We start from the raw sequence: 19,001 nt of genomic DNA, 5'->3' as shown, positions 1-19,001 counted from the left end.
CCACATTGGGCTCCTTGCATGGAGCCTGCTTCTCCCTCTGCCTGTGTCTCTGCCTCTCTCTCTCTCTCTCTGTGTCTCTCATTAATAAAAAATAAATAAAATCTTCAAAAATAAAAGGCAGAAGACCTAAGAAAGTACCAAAAAGAAGTCACAGAACTGTGGAATAAGGTAACTGAACTGAAAAGTACACTAGAAAGGTTTAACAGCATACTGGATGAAGTAGAAGAATGGATAAGTAAGCTGGAAGATAAAGCAATGAAACTCATCCTGACAAAGAAGAAAAAAGAAAAAAGGAATGTTAACAAATAACTTGAAAGACCTCTAGGATCACATCAAACAGAATAACATTCACATTATAGAGATCCCAGAAGGAGACAGACAGAAAGAAGCAGAAAGCTTATTTGAAAAAATAATGGCTGAAAGATTCCCTAATCTTTCCGGGTCCAGGAAGCTCAGATATTTCCAAAAAGATGAACCCAAAGAAAGCCACACTGAAACACATTATAATTAAGATGTCAAAAGTTAGGGATAAAGAAAGAATCTTAAAAGCACTAAGAGAAAAAACTAATTGTTCCGTGCAAGGGAAATCCCACAAGGCCATCAGTGAATTTCTCAGCAGAACCTTTCTAGGCCAGAAGGAAGTGGCATGGCATACTCAAAGTGCTGAAAGGAAAAACCTTTCAACCAAGAATACTCTACCCAACAAGGTTATCATTCAGAAATGAAGGACAGAGAATGTTTTCCCAAACAAGTAAAAGCTAAAGGAGTTCAGCACTCCTAAACCAGCCTTATAAGAACTATCAAGAGGGCTTCTTTAAGCTGAAAACAAATGACATTAATTAATAATAAGAAAACATATGAAAGTAAAAAATCTCATTGGAAAACGTAAATATACAGTAAAGGGAGTGGATTATTCATTTATAAAGCTACTAAGAAAGTTAAAAGACAAAAGTAGTAAAATTAAAACTATAATAATTAGTTAAGGAATACATAAAATTAAAAGATGTAAAAAGTGACATCAAAAACATAAAACATGGTAGGGGGAATCAAAATACAGAGTTTTAAAATGTGCTCAAATTTAACTTGCTACCAACTTAAAACAGACTGTTATATACAAAGGATGATATATGTGAACTTCATGGTAACTACAAAGCAAAAACTTATAGTAAATACACAAAATAAGATGAATAGAGAACCTAAACATAACACTAAAGAAAGTTATCAAACTGCAAAAGAAAAAGAAAAAAAGAGAGAAACTACAAAGACAACTAGAAAACAATTAACAGAATAGCAATAAGTACATGCTTATCAATAATTACTTTAAATAAGTAAAAATCTCCAATCAAAAGACATAGAGTGGCTGAATTTGATTTTTAAAAAGACATCTGTATACTGCCTATAAAGATACACTTCAGAAATAAGGACACATACAAGACTGAAAGTGAAGGGATGGAAAAAGATATTCCATGCAAGTGAAAACAAAAAGAAATAATAATAATAAATCCAGCAAGAAGATATAACATTCATAAATATATATGTGCCCAACATAGGAGAAGCAAAATATATAAAGCAAATATTAACAGACGTAAAGGGAGCAATTGACAGAAATACAATATTAGGGATTTTTTTTAAATTTTTATTTATTTATGATAGTCACACAGAGAGAGAGAGAGAGAGAGGCAGAGACACAGGCAGAGGGAGAAGCAGGCTCCATGCACCGGGAGCCCGACGTGGGATTCGATCCCGGGTCTCCAGGATTGCGCCCCGGGCCAAAGGCAGGCGCCAAACCGCTGCGCCACCCAGGGTTCCCAATATTAGGGATTTTAACACCCCACTTACATCAATGGATAGATTACCCAAACTGAAATATCATAAGTAAACATCAGCCCTAAACAACCCATTAGACCAGATGGATTTAATAGATATACATAGAACATTCTATCCAAAAGCAGCAGAATATACATTTTTGTCAAATGCACATGAAACATTCCCCAGGATGGATCACATGTTAGGCCACAAAACAAGTCTCAATAAATTCGAGGAGACTGAAATCATATCAATCACCTTTTCAAACCACAATAGTATGAAACTAGAAATCAATTACAAAAATCTGGGAAAACTATAAATACATGAAGATTAAACATGTTACTGAAAAAATACTGGGTAATAGAAGAAATCAAAGGAGAAATCAAAACCACCTAGAGACAAATGAAAACAGAAATATAACATTCCAAAATCTATAGAATGTAGCAAAAGCAGTTCTAAGAAGTTCAGAGTCATATAGGCCTACCTCAAGAAAAAGAGAAATCTCTAACAATTTAACTTTGCCCCTAAAGGAGCAATTAAAAAAAAATCAGCAGCAGCAACAGCAGCAGCTTGGGGGACCTGGATGGCTCAGTCAGTTAAGTGTCTTACTTTGGCTCAGGTCACGATCTCAGGGTCCTGGGATCAAGCTCCATGTCAGTCTCAATGCTCAGCAGGGAGTCTGTTTCTTCCTCTCCCTCTGCCCCTCTCCCTGTTCATGTGTACTCTCTCTAATAAATAAATAAAATGTTTTTTTAAAAAATGAAGCCCAAAGTTAACAGAAGGAAAGAAATAATGAAGATCAGAGTGGAAATAAATAATATACAGACTAAAAAGACCAAGAAAAGATCAAAGAAACTAAGAGCTTGTTCTTTGAAAAGAGAAAAATTAACAAGCCTTTAGTTAGATAGAACAAGAACAAAAAGGGAGCTCAAATATATAGAATCAGAAGTGAAAGAAAAGGTACACTGATACCATAGAAGTACAGAGGATTATAGAAGACTACTATGAGCAATTATACACCAACAAATTGGACAACCTAGAAGTGGATACATTCCTAGAAATTTACAATCTTCCAAGACTGAATAATAAAGAAATAGGAGATATGAATAGTCCAATTACTAGTCATGAAATTGAATCAGTAATCAAAAATTTTCCAACACCAAAAAGCCAGGACCAATTTCACTGATGAATTCTACCAAACATTTAAACAAGAAATATGGCTAATCCTTCTCAAACTCTTCCAAAAAACTGAAGAGAAGGGAAAGCTTCCAAACTCATTTTATGAGGCCAGCATTACTCTGATACCAAAACCAGACAAGGATGACACAAAAAAACAGAAGTATAAGCTAAAATCCCTGATGAATATAGATGCAAAAATCCTCAACAAAATATTAGCAAATGTAACTCAACAATACATAAAATGGCTCATACACCATGATCAAGTGGGATTTATTCCAGGTATGCAAGGATGATTCAACATCCACAAATCAATCAACGTGACACACCACATTAATAAAAGATAAAGATCATATGATGATCTCAGCAGATGCAGAAAAAGTATTTGACAAAATTCAATAACCATTTATGATAAAAATTCTCAACAAAGTGGATACAGAGGGAACATAACTCAATGTAATAAAGGCCATCTATGATAAACCCACAGCTAATATCATACTCAATGGTGAAAGGCTGAAAGCTTTTCCTCTAAGACAAGGATGCCTACTACCCCCACTTTTATTCAACATAGTACTGGAAGTCCTAGCCACAGCAATCAGGCAAAAAATAGATATAAAAAGCATACAACTTGGAAAGGAAGAAGTAAAACTGTCACTATTTGCAGATGACATGATAATATAAGTGGAAAACTTTAAAGACTCCAGCAAAAAATTGTGATAATAAATGAATTCAGTAAAGATACAAAATTAAAAGATAAAAATTTGTTGCATTTGTACACACTAATAACAAACTATCAGAAATAGAAATTAAGAAAACAATCTCATTTATAATTTCATCAAAAAGAATAAAATACCTAGAAATAAATTTAACCAAGGAGGTAAAAGACCTGTACACTGAAAATCTTATAGATTTTGATTTTTTTACACTGATGAAAGAAATTGAAGAAAATACAAATAAATGGAAAGATATTCTGTGCTCATGGTTTGGGAGAGTATTGTTAAAATGTCCATACCAGCCAAAGCAATCTACAGATTCAATGCAATTCTATCAAAATTCCAATGACATTTTTCACAAAGCTAGAACAGATAACTTTAAAATTTGTATGGAACTACAAAAGACTCCAAATAGCCAAAAAAAATCTTGAGAAAGAACAAACCTGGAAGTATCATGCTCCCTAATTTCAAAGATACTACAAAGCCATAGTAATCAAAACAGCATGATATTGGCATAAAAAACAGATACATAGATCTATGGAATAGAATAGAGAGCCCAACAATAAATCCACACAATACTGGTCAATTAATTTACTACAAAGGCGGCAAGAATATATAATGGGGAGGGTTCCTAGCTGGCACAGTCAGTAGAGCATACAACTCTTGATCTCAGGGTCATGAGTTCAAGCCCCACATTGGGCATGAAGCCTACTTTATTTTTTTTTTAAGATTTTATTTATTTATTCATGAGAGACGCACAGAGAGAGAGAGAGAGGCAGAGACACAGGCAGAGGGAGAAGCAGACTCCCTGCAGGGAGCCTGACGTGGGACTCGATCCCGGGTTTCTAGGATCACACCCTGGGCTGCAGGCAGCGCTAAATGGCTGCGCCACCAGGGCTGCCCTGGAGCCTACTTTAAAAAAAAAAAAAAAAAAAAAAAAAGAATAAAAGGACAGTCTCTTCAATAACTGGTGGTGGGAAAACTGAACCACTATATTACATCATCTATAAAAATGAACTCAGGGCAGCCCGGGTGGCTCAGCGGTTTAGTGTCATCCTGGAGACCCAGGATCGAGTCCTGCGTCGGGCTCTCTGCAAGGAGCCTGCTTCTCCCCCTGCCTGTGTCTCTTCCCCCGCCTCTCTGTGTGTGTCTCTCATGAATAAATAAATAAAATCTTTTAAAAAATTAACTCAAAGTGGATTAAAGACTTGAATGTAAGAACCAAAACAATAAAACTCCTAGAAAAAAATAGTGATAAGCTCCTTGACATCAGCCTTATTAATATTTTTTTGGATGTGACTCCAAAGGCAAGGAAAATGGAAGCAAAAAATAAATAAATGGAACTATCTCAAACTACAAAACTGCATAGCAAAGGAAACAATCAATAAATCAAGAAGGCAACCTACTAAATAGGAGAAGATATTTGTAAATCAGAAAAAAAAGATATAACAGATAAGGGGTTAATATCCGAAATATATAAAGAACTCATATAACTCAATAACAACAAAAATCTGATTTAAAAAAATGGGCAGAGGATCTGAACAGATATTTTTACAAAGACATACAGATGACCAACAGGCACATAAAATAATGTTCAACATCACAAATCATCAGGGAAATGCAAATCAAAACCACAATGAGAGGGGCACCTGGCTGGCTCAGTTGGAAGGGCATGCTACTCTTGATCTCAAGGTTGTGAGTTCAAGCCCCACACTGGGTATAGAGATTACTAGAAAATAATTATAACAAACTTAAAAAAAAAAAGAAATGAGGGGCACCTGGGTGGTGCAGTCAGTTAAACATCTGCCTTAGGCTCAGGTCATGATCCCAGGGTCCTGGGATGGAGCCCCATGTCAGGCTCCCTGCTCAGCAGGGAGTCTGCTTCTCCTGCTTCTCCCTCTCCCCCTGTCTATCCCCCTGCTTGTGTTCTCTCTCTGTGTCAAATAAATAAATAAAATCATTAAAAAAAGAAATGAGAGGAAAATTTTAAAACAAAACAAAACCACAGTGGGATATTACCTTACACTTCTCAGAATGGCTAGACTCAAAAAGACAAGAAATAAAAAGTGTTGGAGAGGATATAAAGAAAAAGGAACTCTAATGCACTGTTGGTAGTAATGCAAGTTGGTACAGTCACCAATAAAAACAGTATGGAGTTTCCTCAAAAATTAAAACTGGGACTACCATATGATCCAGCAATTTCAAGTATCTATCTGAAGAAAACCCAAACACCAATTTGAGAAGACATATGCACTCCTATGTTCATTGTAGCATTATTTACAATAGCCATGACATGGAAACGACCAAAAAAAAAAAAAAAGAAAAGAAAGAAACCACTTAAGTGTCCATTAATAGATGAATGGATAAAGAAGATGTGGCGTGTGTGTGTGTGTGTGTGTGTGTGTGTATTAATCGGTCCTAAAAAGAATGAGATCTTGCCATTGCAACAACATGGCTGGACCTTGAGGGTATTATACTAAGTGAAAGAAGTCAGAGAAAGACAAATAGCACATGATTTAACATATATGGAAGCTAAAAAACAAAACAAAATTCAACCTCACAGATACAGAGAATAGATTGGTGGTTGCCAAAGTGGGTGAGGGAAATGGGTTAAGGGGATTAAAAAGTACAAACTTATATAATAAATAAGCCATAGGGATGTAATGTATGCCATGGGGAATGTAGTCAGTAATACTGTATTAACTTTGTGACAGCTGTTAACTGGGCTTATATTGGTGACCATTTCATAATGTATGCAATGTTGAATTGGTATGTTCTACACCTAAAATATGTCGATTATATATCTCAATAATTTTTTTAAAAGCATAACACACAATAATACTATATATAGTATTATACAGTATCATGTTTGTGTGCCTGTATATGCATAGAATGACTCTGTAAAGACACACAAGAAATCCATAATGGAGGCCCCCTTAAAAAAAGGAATTGAGTGTCTAGGAGTAGAAAGCCAAGTAGTCTTCACTCATCACTCTTTGTACCTTTGGGATTTTGTTATCAACTCATTAAACACACACACACACACACACACACACACAAAGTTTATGGAAGAAAGAAAGAAATTTAAAAGGTATAGGGTAAAAAGAAAAGAAGATGTGGAAGAAACCCCTAAGGAATATCAACAGATAAAGGAAGAGAAGCAGAGACAGCTGGGGAGTGCCAAAGAGCTTGGAGAATAGTGGCATAGAAGCAAAGGGAGAAGAGTCACCTGGGTGGCTTAGCGGTTGAGCATCTGAGTGGTTGAGGCTTCGGCTCAGGGTATAATCCCAGGGTCCAGGATCGAGTCCCACATCAAGCTCCTTGCAAGGAGCCTGTTTCTCCCTCCACCTATGTCTCTGCCTCTCTGGGTCTCTCATGAATAAATAAATAAAATCTTAAAAAAAAAAAAGCAGCAGCAGCAAAGGGAGTAGAGCACTTAAGGAAAGCAAAAGTCATCAATTGGGTCAAATATTGTGAGAGGGGGCATCCTGGGTGGCTCAGCGGTTTCGTGCCACCTTCAGCCCAGGGTGTGATCCTGGAGACCCGGGATTGAGTCCCATGTCAGGCTCCCTGCGTGGAGCCTGCTTCTCCCTCTGCCTGTGTCTCTGCGTCTCTCTTTCTCTGTGTCTCTCATGAATAAATAAATAAAATCTTTAAAAAAAATACTGTGAGAGGACCAATGAAGCAAAACTGAAAAACTGAATTGTCACTTGGTACACCAAGGTCATCAGAGGTCTTGGTGAAGGAAAATTTAATGGTATGCGTACTCCATCCCTCTGAAGAATACAAAGAGGTCATTGGATTGAAAGAAGAGACACAAGGGTACTTTTTTTACAAAGTTGTATTGCTTATTGAAATGCTAAGTTAATTCAGATGGACTCTAAAGATTGAAATCATTTTGGAGACCCCTACATACTGCTAGTGCATACATACTAATAAACTGCTGCTATTAAAAGTTTATACACTTCTTGCTAGGTGAAATCAAATCACTTAGGCAGAGCAGTCATTCAGTTGAGATTTAGAACATACCTGCTAATATAACTTCCTAGGAAATAGCTTGGTTATCTATTAAGATCCAGCCTTTTATCTCCAAATTACAATTCTAGTCCTTTACTACTGTCTTTACAAAGTCTTTAAGAGGTCGATGATTGCTAGTAATTTGGAGGGTAACATGGATGGCTACTTTTAGTTTGTATATGGAAAATGATATTCAAAGGATTAAAGTGTTCTCAAAACCAAAAAAAAAAAAAAAAAGAAGAGTCATCAGGAGGAAACGGTGATGTCATGGGTTTAAGATTTATTTTATCTTTATTTCTTCCACTAAATTCCTGTTAAAGCCCACTATCTTCATTTGTCTTCCAGAATAATTAAATAGCTCAGAGTAATTTATTAGCCACATCTTTTATCCCTTGGAACTTAAAATCTAATACAAACAATGTTGATGGGGGCACCTCGGTGACTCAGTTGGTTAAGCGTCCAACTAGTGATTTTGGCTCAGGTCATGATCTCAGGGTCTATGCTCAGCATGGAGCCTTTTTAAGATTCACTCTTTCCCTCTCCCTCTCCCAACCTACCCCCTACTGGCATGCTCTCTCATCAATCAATCAAAAGAATGTTGATAAAGGGGTACCTGGCTGGCTCTGTTAATGGAGCATGTGACCCTTGATCTTGGGGTTGTGGGTTCAAGTCCCATGTTGGGTGTAGAGATTACTTAAAAACCTTTTTAAAAAAATCTTAGAAAAAAAATTTTAGAAAAATGATGTTGATATGGATATTCAGTGGTGCAGACAGTATAAAGTTTAAATTATATATTAGTTGAAAAAATATATATGTAATATATATTTCATTTATTTCATTCCTCAGTTATAAAAGAACTTAAAAATCAAAATACTATACATTCTGTTGTTTTCACGCTTTTTGAAGGCTTATTGGTCTTAAGTCTATAAGAGACCAATCTGCAAAATAACTAGTTCTCATTATAAAATTGCCCAGAAAATGTTATTAAGCTAATAAAAGCAAATTAATATTTAGGTCTAGTTGAAATGACACAGTTTAAACAGTGAGTAAAGAATGCATGACTTGTCCCAAGTGCTATTTTACAACATCAGTTTATGATAATCCTAAAAACTTTTTTAAACACTGTCTGATGAAAATTTTAAAAGATTTCCAAAAAAGGAAAGTTTGATAACACAAACCTATTTGGTCAGAGACGCAGTCTTTATAGGGAATCTAGGAGCTTTCTGTTTATAAGATGAATCCAGTATTATTTGTATTTTTTCCTTTGGGACATAAACAAGGAAAAAATGGTAGAAAAGATTCAATATAGTAAACTAAAAAATTATCACAATTAACTATCCATCTCTGTGAGAAGACCCAAAGATGTTTATAAGATAGGTGATTTAGATCTGCCACGATCCAATATGAGGATTTAGGAAACACAGTGAGCTGATGTGACACCCTTGACCACATTTTTCCATTGTCAGCTGTGGTCAAAAAGGCCATGCTGGGCATTAAGCAACTCCTGAAGCTCCCTCTGATGTGTAGGCTCCAGGCAAAGCAAATCTCTGGTCTTCCCGCACAGTATCTCCTCCAGAAAACCCTTCCCTGACCTTCACACACAAAATTGCTTGCTTCTCTATGCAACTCTAGAGCTCTGTATGGGCTTTATTGTTACATTTGTTTTCTTTGCTGTGTGTGTAAATTTGTCCAAGAGGCAAGTAAGTTTCCTGAGGCCAGAAATGAGCATTGGTGTTGTCACCTCCTCAGACTGTCTCTCCTCTAGTATCTAGGGCATATTAAATACTTTTTGGATAAATCAATGATCAACACAACCACACTGCACAATCCTCTCTTCACTACCCCCGTTGCCTCTCAGCCACTGTGTTTCTGCTGCTGGGACACATCTCTTAAATTGCAAAATTCACATTACAGATTCATTGCAACATAAACCTTTCTCCTTGGTGTAAAAGTACTGCTGGGTTAAAGTGGTACAGGTCTCTTCAGGACTCTCAATTTCTGAATTGTACCCACCATAAACTTTAATGTGTTCATTTCAGTATTAGATCAGAAAAGTTTACATGTCTTGTTTTACACATTTTTCGTGAGTTTGCCTGCCCATACATTTCTAATGAAAAGGAAAGTCTTGAAAATAGTGTTCATGTCTATTTCTGGGGGTTACATTTGACAGGCGGGAGGGCTGGGGAGGAGAAACAGGATGAGAGGAATGCAAACAATTCTACTTGCCAGGCATGCTGTTCTAAGAACTTTATAATATGTTCTCATTTAAGCTTCACGGCAACCCTAGGAGTTAGAGTTAGATAGGAATCTCTTAATCACCACATGTGGAAATCGCGATATGTGTGTGTACATGTATGTGCTGCCTCTGGGCACCTCTTAGAATCCAGCAGAGGTGACCCAGGTGCTGACCAGGCTGTATTCCTGGCCTGCAGTTTTGGGCATTTGTAAAGCATTCACTTCACAATAATTTGTAAGCTGTATGTCGACATTGTGTACAGTTTTTGTATGAATGTAATACTTTGCAATTAAAAAAGAAGTCTCTTTTTTTTTTCTCTTTTTCGAGAAAAGGAAGGAAGGGAGGGATGTGGGAGGGGAGATGGAGAAAGAGAGCCACAGGGAGGGGGCGGGAAAGGAAGGGCCTGACAAAGGAAGCATTATGTAATTGTCAGCTATTATTGCCTCAAGACAACTCCCTATGCTTTTGGATGCATTTTTGAATGTAGGAACAAGATATCAATCAGTAAGATGTATCCAGTGAAGTGTCATGGACACACATGCCGAAGTAGCTTTTTTTCTTGAGGGGGTTCTACTTTTGTGGAAAACAGCACAGTGTTTCACTTCTTATTCCTGTTAAAACTTTTTTATTGTAAAATATTACAGAGAAAGTTAAAGAGAGTAACATAACAGGTATCTGCACACTTACTACACAGCTTTTATCAATTCTTTATCTTGTATCCTGTTTCAGTTATTTTTAAGTAAAAAATAGTTATACAATTATGCAAATGAAAAGCCCCCTCCCCAACATGTACCTCTTCCCTCCTCCTGTTTCTTTCTTATGGGCAATCATCATTATGAATTTGTTGTTTCTGTGCATTTTTATACAAATAGCATAGATCATATACACTACTGTTTTGCACGGTTTTTTTAAAGATTTTATTTACTTATTTGAGAGAGAGAGAGCAGGAGGGGGGGAGGGAGCAGAGAAAGAGGGAGAAGCAGACACCCCACTAAGAAGCCCAATGTGGGGTTTCATCCCAGGACCCCAGGATCATGACTTAAGCCGAAGGCAGTTGCTTAACCAACTGAGCCACCCAAGTGCCAAAAGTAATTTTTTAATTGACATATACACACAGAAAAGTACACAAATCATAAGTGCACGGTCAGTACATTTTCACAAATGGTATACAATGGGTACATCACAAAATAGGGCATTACCAGCACCCAGAATATCCTCTTTTGTTCCTTCTCACAGGGTAAACACTATCTCAACCCCTAACACTATGCATTATTTTTGCTTGTTTTTGAACTTTATGGAAATAGAATTATCCAGGACTTGCTGCCTGGTGTGTGGCTTCTTCCATTCAATAATATTGAGAGATTAATCTATGTTTGTTCTGATATACTGTATTCTATTGTATTAATATATTACAATTTATGTATCCAGTCTATAGTTGATGACTATTTGGATAGCTGACAGTCTAGGAGCTATTTATTGCAAAGAGTGCTACCATGAGCATTCTTGTACATGTCTTTTGGTAAACTTATGCATTTCTGCAGGGCACATAGCTAGGAATACAATAGCTGGGTTTAGGGTATTGTATGTTCGACTTTAGTAAAGCCTCTCAAACAATTTTCAAGAATAATGGTTTCAATTTATACTCCCATATGCAGGGTATGAGAGTTCCAGTCACTCCACAGCCTCGCCAAAACTTGGTATCATTGGTCTTTTCTATTTAAGGCCCTCTGGTGTACATGAAATGGTACCTTTGCAATGTGCATCTCCCTGCTGGAGTCTGTCACTTTTCAAATATTCTCTCCCACACTGTGACTTACTTTTTCACTATTTTTATGTTGCCCTTTGATGAACAAAAGTTCTTAATTTCAATGCAGTACACTTTTTTAAAGATTTTATTTCTTTATTCATGAGAGACACAGAGAGAGGCAGAGACACAAGCAGAGGGAGAAGCAGGCTTCACACAGGGAGCCTCATGTGAGACTGGATCCTGGAATTCCAGGATCGCACCCTGGGCTGAAGGCGGCGCTAAACCACTGAGCCACCCGGGCTTCCCACACTTTTTCTTTTTAATTAGTGCTTTTGGGTAGCAATATTTTGCTACCTCCAAAGTCATGAAGACATTTTCCTATGCTTTCTTCTAAATATTTTATTGTTTTTACCTTTTACACATACAGCTACAATCCATCTGAGACTGATGTTTGCATATGGTTGCGTTAGGGGGTCAAGATACCTTTTTCATATGGACATGGAGTAGACTCAGCATCACTTATTAAAAAGATCCTCCTTACCCAATGACACTGAAGCAATCCCTTCCTCATAATTCAAGTGACATGTGTGGGTCTATTTCTGGACTCTCTATTCTGTTTGTCTATTTTTCTTTTTTTTTTAAGATTTTATTTATTTATTCATGAGAGGGAGAGAGAGAGAGAGAGAGAGAGAGAGAGAGGCAGAGACACAGGCAGGGGGAGAAGCAGGCTCCATGCAGGGAGCCCGACATGGGACTCGACCCTCAGTCTCCAGGATCACGCCCTGGGCTGAAGGCGGTGCTAAACTGCTGAGCCACCCGGGCTGCCCTGTTTGTCTATTTTTCTATTCTTATGTTAATACCATGATATTTGATGATATCTTCTAAATCCTCTAGGTTTGTTCTTGTTCTTCAAAGTATTCTTGATGGGACACTTGGGTGGCTCAGCGGTTGAGTGTCTGGCATCGACTCAGGGTGTGATCCTGGAGTCCTGGGATTGAATCCCACATCTGGCTCACCCTATGGAGCCTGCTTCTCCCTCTGCCTATGTATCTGCCTCTCTCTCTCATGATAAATAAAGTTAAAAAAAAAAAAAAAAAAAACGAAAAACCAAAGTATTCTTGACAATTACTGACCTTTTTTATTTCCATACAAAATTTAGAATCTGCTTGCTAATTTTTTAAAAACTGCCAGGATTGCACTATTAATGAATCTGTAGATCAGTTTCAGGAGAACTGGTATCATTACAACATTGAATCTCCCAATCCATAAACGTGACCTATTCCTCCATTTACTTAAGTCTTTTTAATTTCTCTTAATCATGGTGCACTTTTTGAATCTTTTATTAGATTTATTCTAGGTATCTGACATTTTTGATGCTATTGTAAATGGTATTCCTAATTTCATTTTCTAATTGCATACTGCTGGCATATAGAAATACAACTATCTCTGTATGCAACAACCCTACTAAATGTACTTATTAAAGCATATAATTTATCTAAGATAGAGCTTTGGATTTTTTTTTAATACAAAGACAATGATGTCATTTAAGAATAATGATAGTTTCATCTCCTACCCTTGAATCGTTTGCTCATCACATTTACTTGCCCTATTGCTCTGGTTAGGACCTCAAATATTAAATAGGACTGAGGCACAGTAGGCATCCTTTTCTCATTCCCCAATCTCAGGGGAAAAGCTTTCTATAATTCACTGCTAAGTGATATGTTCCACAATGACTTTTTATCATTAGATCTTTAATATTCATTACGTGGGTAGTTTGCTGCACTTAAGAATCTCTCATATATATATATATATATATATATATATATATATAGTAACCTTGGGTTTAATTTTTACTTTGATTTTGAGAGAGGGAGGGAGGGAGGGGGGAGAAAGGGAAAGGGAGAGGGAGAGGGGGAGAGAGAGAGAGAGAGAGAGCGCACGCGAGAGAGCATGCACACGTGTAGGGGGAGGGACAGAGGGAAGGAGAGAATCTTAAGCAGGCTGCATGCTCAGCAAGGAGCCTGATATAGGGCTCAATCACACAACCTTGAGATCATGATCTGAGCTGAAATCAAGAGTTGGATGTTTAACTGACTAAGCCACCTTTGGTTGGTTGTTTTTAAAAGGTCAATACTGTATAAATTTCTGGCATATGATTTCCATTTTAAGTATCAATGTAGTTTTCACTAAAATCTGTTAAGGGATCTATTTTTTGTTTGGATATCATCTTTTTATTGCATTTTGAGAAATAAAATAAAAATAAAAATACATAGATTTTGATTTATATCAATGCTATTCAGGTCACTCATCCACATTTGTCCTTAAAGGGGGGGTGAGTAAGGGCTGAGGGAGAGGGAGAGAATCCCAGCAGACTCTGCTGAGCACAGAGCCCAACTCAGGGCTCCATCTCATGACCCTGAGATCATGACCTGATCTGAAATCAAGGGTTGGATACTTAACTGACTGAGCCACCCAGGGGCCCCTCTTATCTACATTTTTAATTTAAATTGAGATATGAGTTTTGAAGGCTAAAGATGCACTAATTCATCTCTTTCATTTAAGAAGCAATTTTAGAGCAATTACAATGTACCAAGAATGATGCTAGGCTCTAGGAACTTTGAAGGCTGAACATTCATTAACTATTTCGTTTAACAAATATTTTTTTGAGAAACTATGGTGTATCTGGGACTGTGCGAGGCCCTGGAGATACAGAGTTCTCCTTAAAGAGGTCCCAGTATACAGGGAGAGACTGAAACCCAGACACCGATCATACAGCACAGGAAGCTGACATACACACACACGTGATCATACACAGATGCATCTGTGTAGACTTTGCACAAGAGGTGATATCTGAACTGAAGCTTAAAAGAGAAATATAATTTAGTTAAGTAAAAGGGGAGTAGAAGTAGAAATATTACATCAGGAGTAAAGGGTCAAAACTAAGCAAACAAAACAGCATCATTCATTCATCCCACAAAAACTTACTGAGTTTTTCCTATGTCACAGACATTGTATTAGGCACAAGAAACTAATAAGTAAAAATCTATATAGTCTTGGGCAGCTCGGGTGGCTCAGCGGTTTAGCGCTGCCTTCAGCCCAAGGGCCTGATCCTAGAGACTGGGGATCAAGTCCCACGTCAGGCTCCCTGCATGGAGCCTGCTTCTCCCTCTGCCTGTGTCTCTGCCTCTTCTCTATCTCTGTCTCTCTCATGAATAAATTTTAAAAATCTTTAAAAAAAAATCTATATAGTCCCTGCTCTCCTGAGTAGCTCTAACATAAAGGATAAGAGGCATTTATAATATAATATATAAGACCTTTTGTCTAAATATCCATGAACTTCTGAACACTTTCTGCTAATATAGTCTGCATGCTGTTATATTGCTAAGACAAAAGTTAATAATATGTATATTAAATAGCTATAATTTAAGAGTTTATAACTTTGTAGTGGGAAGTCTCAGAAATTCATTTACAGTTTGGTTGCTCTTAAACAACAGCTTCTAAATGAAGCTATATTATAAATGGTGATTAGGTTTACCCTCTGGCCCCCAAAGCCTACTTAATGCATAATACCCATGGTGTAAAGTATGAATAGTCCTATTTCAAATATACTGAATCACCATTATGTCAAGTGAATAAAAAAATGTAAGACTCTAGGGATACATAGTAAAAAACAACATAGGCCTGCATCTCATAGAAGTAATAATTTAGTGAGAGACAAATGACTATACAAATGAATGTAAAATGATAATCTGGAATGAGTGCTAAAATAAAATGAAGGAACCAGTGGACATATAATGAGCACCTGGGCCTACCCCTGAGGTCTGGGAAGACTACCTGGCAACTAGGCAAAGGGATGAAAAAATTAGTGTTTTTGTTTTCTTTGGGCAAACACTCAATAGTGGAATGATTGGATTATACCATATTTCTATTTTTAATTTTTTGAGGAACCTCCTTACCTCCTTACTGTTTTCCTCAGTGGCTGCACCAGTTTGTATTCCTCCCAACAGTGCACCAAGGTTCCTTTCTCTCCACATCCTTGCCAACACTTATTTCTTGTGCTGTTGATTTTAGCCATTCTGATAGGTGTGACGTGATCTCATTGTAGTTTTGATTTGCATTTCCCTGATGATGAGTGATATTGGGCATCTTTTCATTTGTCTGTTGTCCATGTGGATGTCTTCTTTGGAAAAGAAGTCTTCTGCCCATTTTAAATTGGATTTTTTTCCTGATGTTGAGCTGTATAAGTTGCTTATATACTCTGAATATTAACCCTTTATCAAGTAATATACAGAATTGTGGAATCATTATATTGTACACTTAAAACTAATACAATACTGTATGTTAATTATACTTTGATTAGAAAAGTGAGGGGGATGAAAGAAGAACATTCTGGATAGGATGTTAAAGGAATTGAGACAAGATGAGCATAGATAATGTAAAAAGAAAAAAAAAAGAGAGGCAGAGAGTACCATGAGAAACTACACACCTTCTTTCTAAGAGAAAAGGGAAGCCCCTAAAAGAGCGAAAGCAGTGGAGTATCATGGCAGATTTCCATATTAAACAGCCCATCCTACCGTACCATGGAGAAAAGATTATACAGAGTCCAGACTGGAAGCAAGGCATCCAGTTAGGAGGTTACCATGCTGATCCAGGAGAGAGGTAACAATGGCTCAGACCACAGTGGCAGCAGCAGAGATGGAATAAAAGATAAATGAGTTGGACAGGTATTTAGGTGCTAGGACTTGGTGCGGGATTACTGAGAGGGCAGACAGAAACGGGGTGTCAAGGATGACTACAAATTTTAAGAGCTATTTAGGAAGAACTGACTGAATATTGAAAGTGAGGCAGATCTGGGAAACGAACTGGGGGTGGTGGAAGGGGAGGAGGGCGGGGGGTGGGGGTGAGTGGGTGATGGGCACTGAAGGGGACACTTGACGGATGAGCACTGGGTGTTATTCTGTATGTTGGTAAATTGAACACCAATAAAAATTATTTTATTAAAAAAAAAAAGAAAGTGAGGCAGAAAAGTGAATGGGTGGTATCCAGACATATGCCTTGAACAACAGAGTGCATAATGATTTAGCTACTGAGATTCACTGAGACACAGCAGGAAGTTTAGGAAGAAAGGTGATCAGTTTCATTTTGGACTCTTTGCAGTTGAGATACTTTGAGTATTCCATGGGTACAAGACAAGCAGGTAGTTTAAGGACAGGAGTTTGACACTGGGAGTAGAGTGTCTGGAGTAGAGACAAAGGAATGGGATTCAGGATTTTGTAGGTTACAGTTGGTCCCATCAGTGAGAGTGGAGATGGGACTCTGGGGAAGAACTACCATAAAGAATTAGCATTGCACAATGTGGATGGAACTAGAGGCTATTACGCTAAGCTAAATAAGTCAATCAGAGAAAAAGAATTATCATATAATTTCACTCATACGTGCAATTCAAGAAACAAAACAGATGAACACAGGGGAAGGAGGGAAAAATAAGACAAAATCAGAGAGGAAGACAAACCATAAGAGACGCTTAACTCTAGGAAACAAACTGAGGGTTGCTGGAGGCATATGGGTGGGGGAGTGGGGTAACTGGGTGATGGGCATTAAGGAGGGCATGTGATGTGATGAGCATTGGGTGTTACATAAGACTGATGAATCACTGGCCTCTACCTCTGAACGTAATAATATGCTAATTAATTGAATTTAAATGTTAAAAGAGTAAAATAAAATAAAACTAATTTATAAAAAAAGAATTAGGGCTGCAGATCTCACCATCTCTTATGTTAATTAGAACCCAACCTCTTTTCAGCCATGTTTATGAAGCCCCTAAGTAAATCATATCTTATCTGTGCAACTTCCCCAGGTTTAATCACAACCCTTCCTGGGCGGGTGCATAGTGATTGAGAATCAGATTCACTATTTTCCTCCAATGGAAACTAAGTGTTGAGTAAAGAAAAGCAGAAGAATTTAACATTGTAGCTTTTTTTGCAATCTTGCTGTTCCTGTATGAGAACTCCTCTTTCTGTCTTTCTCTGGCCTCTCTAGCCTCATACTGCAACAAAGCAACATTTAGGAAACAATATGCACAAGACAGGCTCATGTGTACCACTCAGAAAACCATCTGCATTGGGGCAGCCCGGGTGGCTCAGTGGTTTAGCGCTGCCTTCAGCCCAGAGCCTGATCCTGGAGGCCCGGGATCGAGTCCCACGTCAGGGTCCCTGCATGGAGCCTGCTTCTCCCTCAGACTGTGTCTCTGCCTCTCTCTCTGTGTCTCTCATGAATAAATTAATAAAATCTTAAAAAAAAAAATTTGCAAACCCAGGATGTGATTTATCATTATACCTAATATTTATTTTTCATTATTAAACTTTAAATGCATGCCAATACAATGAAAAATTAAATTTGGCATAAGGTTTGTGGACGGCCCTGTACCACTCTAGTACCACCTTTGGTATTATCTTTTATATTTCAAATTTTCGCTCCAGGATGTTGGGAAAAGTTTTCAATTAGCAATAATCGCACCTTGGATAAACCTCTTTGGCTACAATACTGCCACTGCACAAAGCTATAATCCTTTATATTTCAAACCTTGTTCAAGGTGTGTCTAGGGACACTATAGGAAACAAACTGAGGTTTGTTGGAGGGGAGGTCCGTGGGGGGATGGGGTAACTGATGGGCATTAAAAAGGGCACCTGACATGAAAACAGCAACAACAACAAAAAAGTGTGTCTGGTGGCCTGGGTGGCTCAGGCAGTTGGGCAACTGACTCTTGATTTCCACTCTCAGAGTCCTGATCTTGGGGTCATGGAAAGGAACCCCGAGTTGGACTCCATACTTTGCAGAGAATCTGCTTGTGATTTTCTCTCCCTCTGTCCCTCCATTCTGTGTGCATTCCCTCTCTAAAAAATAAATAAATAAATCTTTTTTTTTAAGTGTGTCTAAAATAACTTGGCTTACTTTCCTGCTTTTGCTACACGCAAAACAATGGCCATATCAGCAGGGACTCAATATGCTATTACATTCTTTTTTTAAGATTTTGTTTATTTATGCATGAGAGACACAGAGAGATAGAGAGAGAGGCAGAGACACAGGCAGAGGGAGAAGCAGGCTCCATGCAGGGAGCCTGACATGGGACTCGATCCTGGGTCTCCAGGATCAGGCCCTGGGCTGAAAGCGGCGCTAAATCGCTGAGCCACCCGGGCTGCCCTATTACATTCTATGTATGCTAATACAAAGGACTCTTGGTTTTGGTGACAAAAACCTATCTAAAAGCAACTTAAAGAGAAAAGAATGGATTGCCTTTGATAGCTAG

General features: G+C 37.8%; 1 pseudogene; it reads right to left on the bottom strand.

Annotated features, from left to right (window-relative positions):
* Positions 1-18,142: 18,142 nt before the first annotated feature.
* Positions 18,143-18,256, bottom strand: LOC140628964 (U4 spliceosomal RNA; annotated as a pseudogene).
* Positions 18,257-19,001: the final 745 nt, after the last annotated feature.

Source organism: Canis lupus, chromosome X (genome assembly GCF_048164855.1).
Source record: "Canis lupus baileyi chromosome X, mCanLup2.hap1, whole genome shotgun sequence".
Classification (NCBI taxonomy): domain Eukaryota; kingdom Metazoa; phylum Chordata; class Mammalia; order Carnivora; family Canidae; genus Canis; species Canis lupus.
Note: the sequence above shows the minus strand (reverse complement) of the source record. Positions and strands in the feature narration are given on the sequence as shown.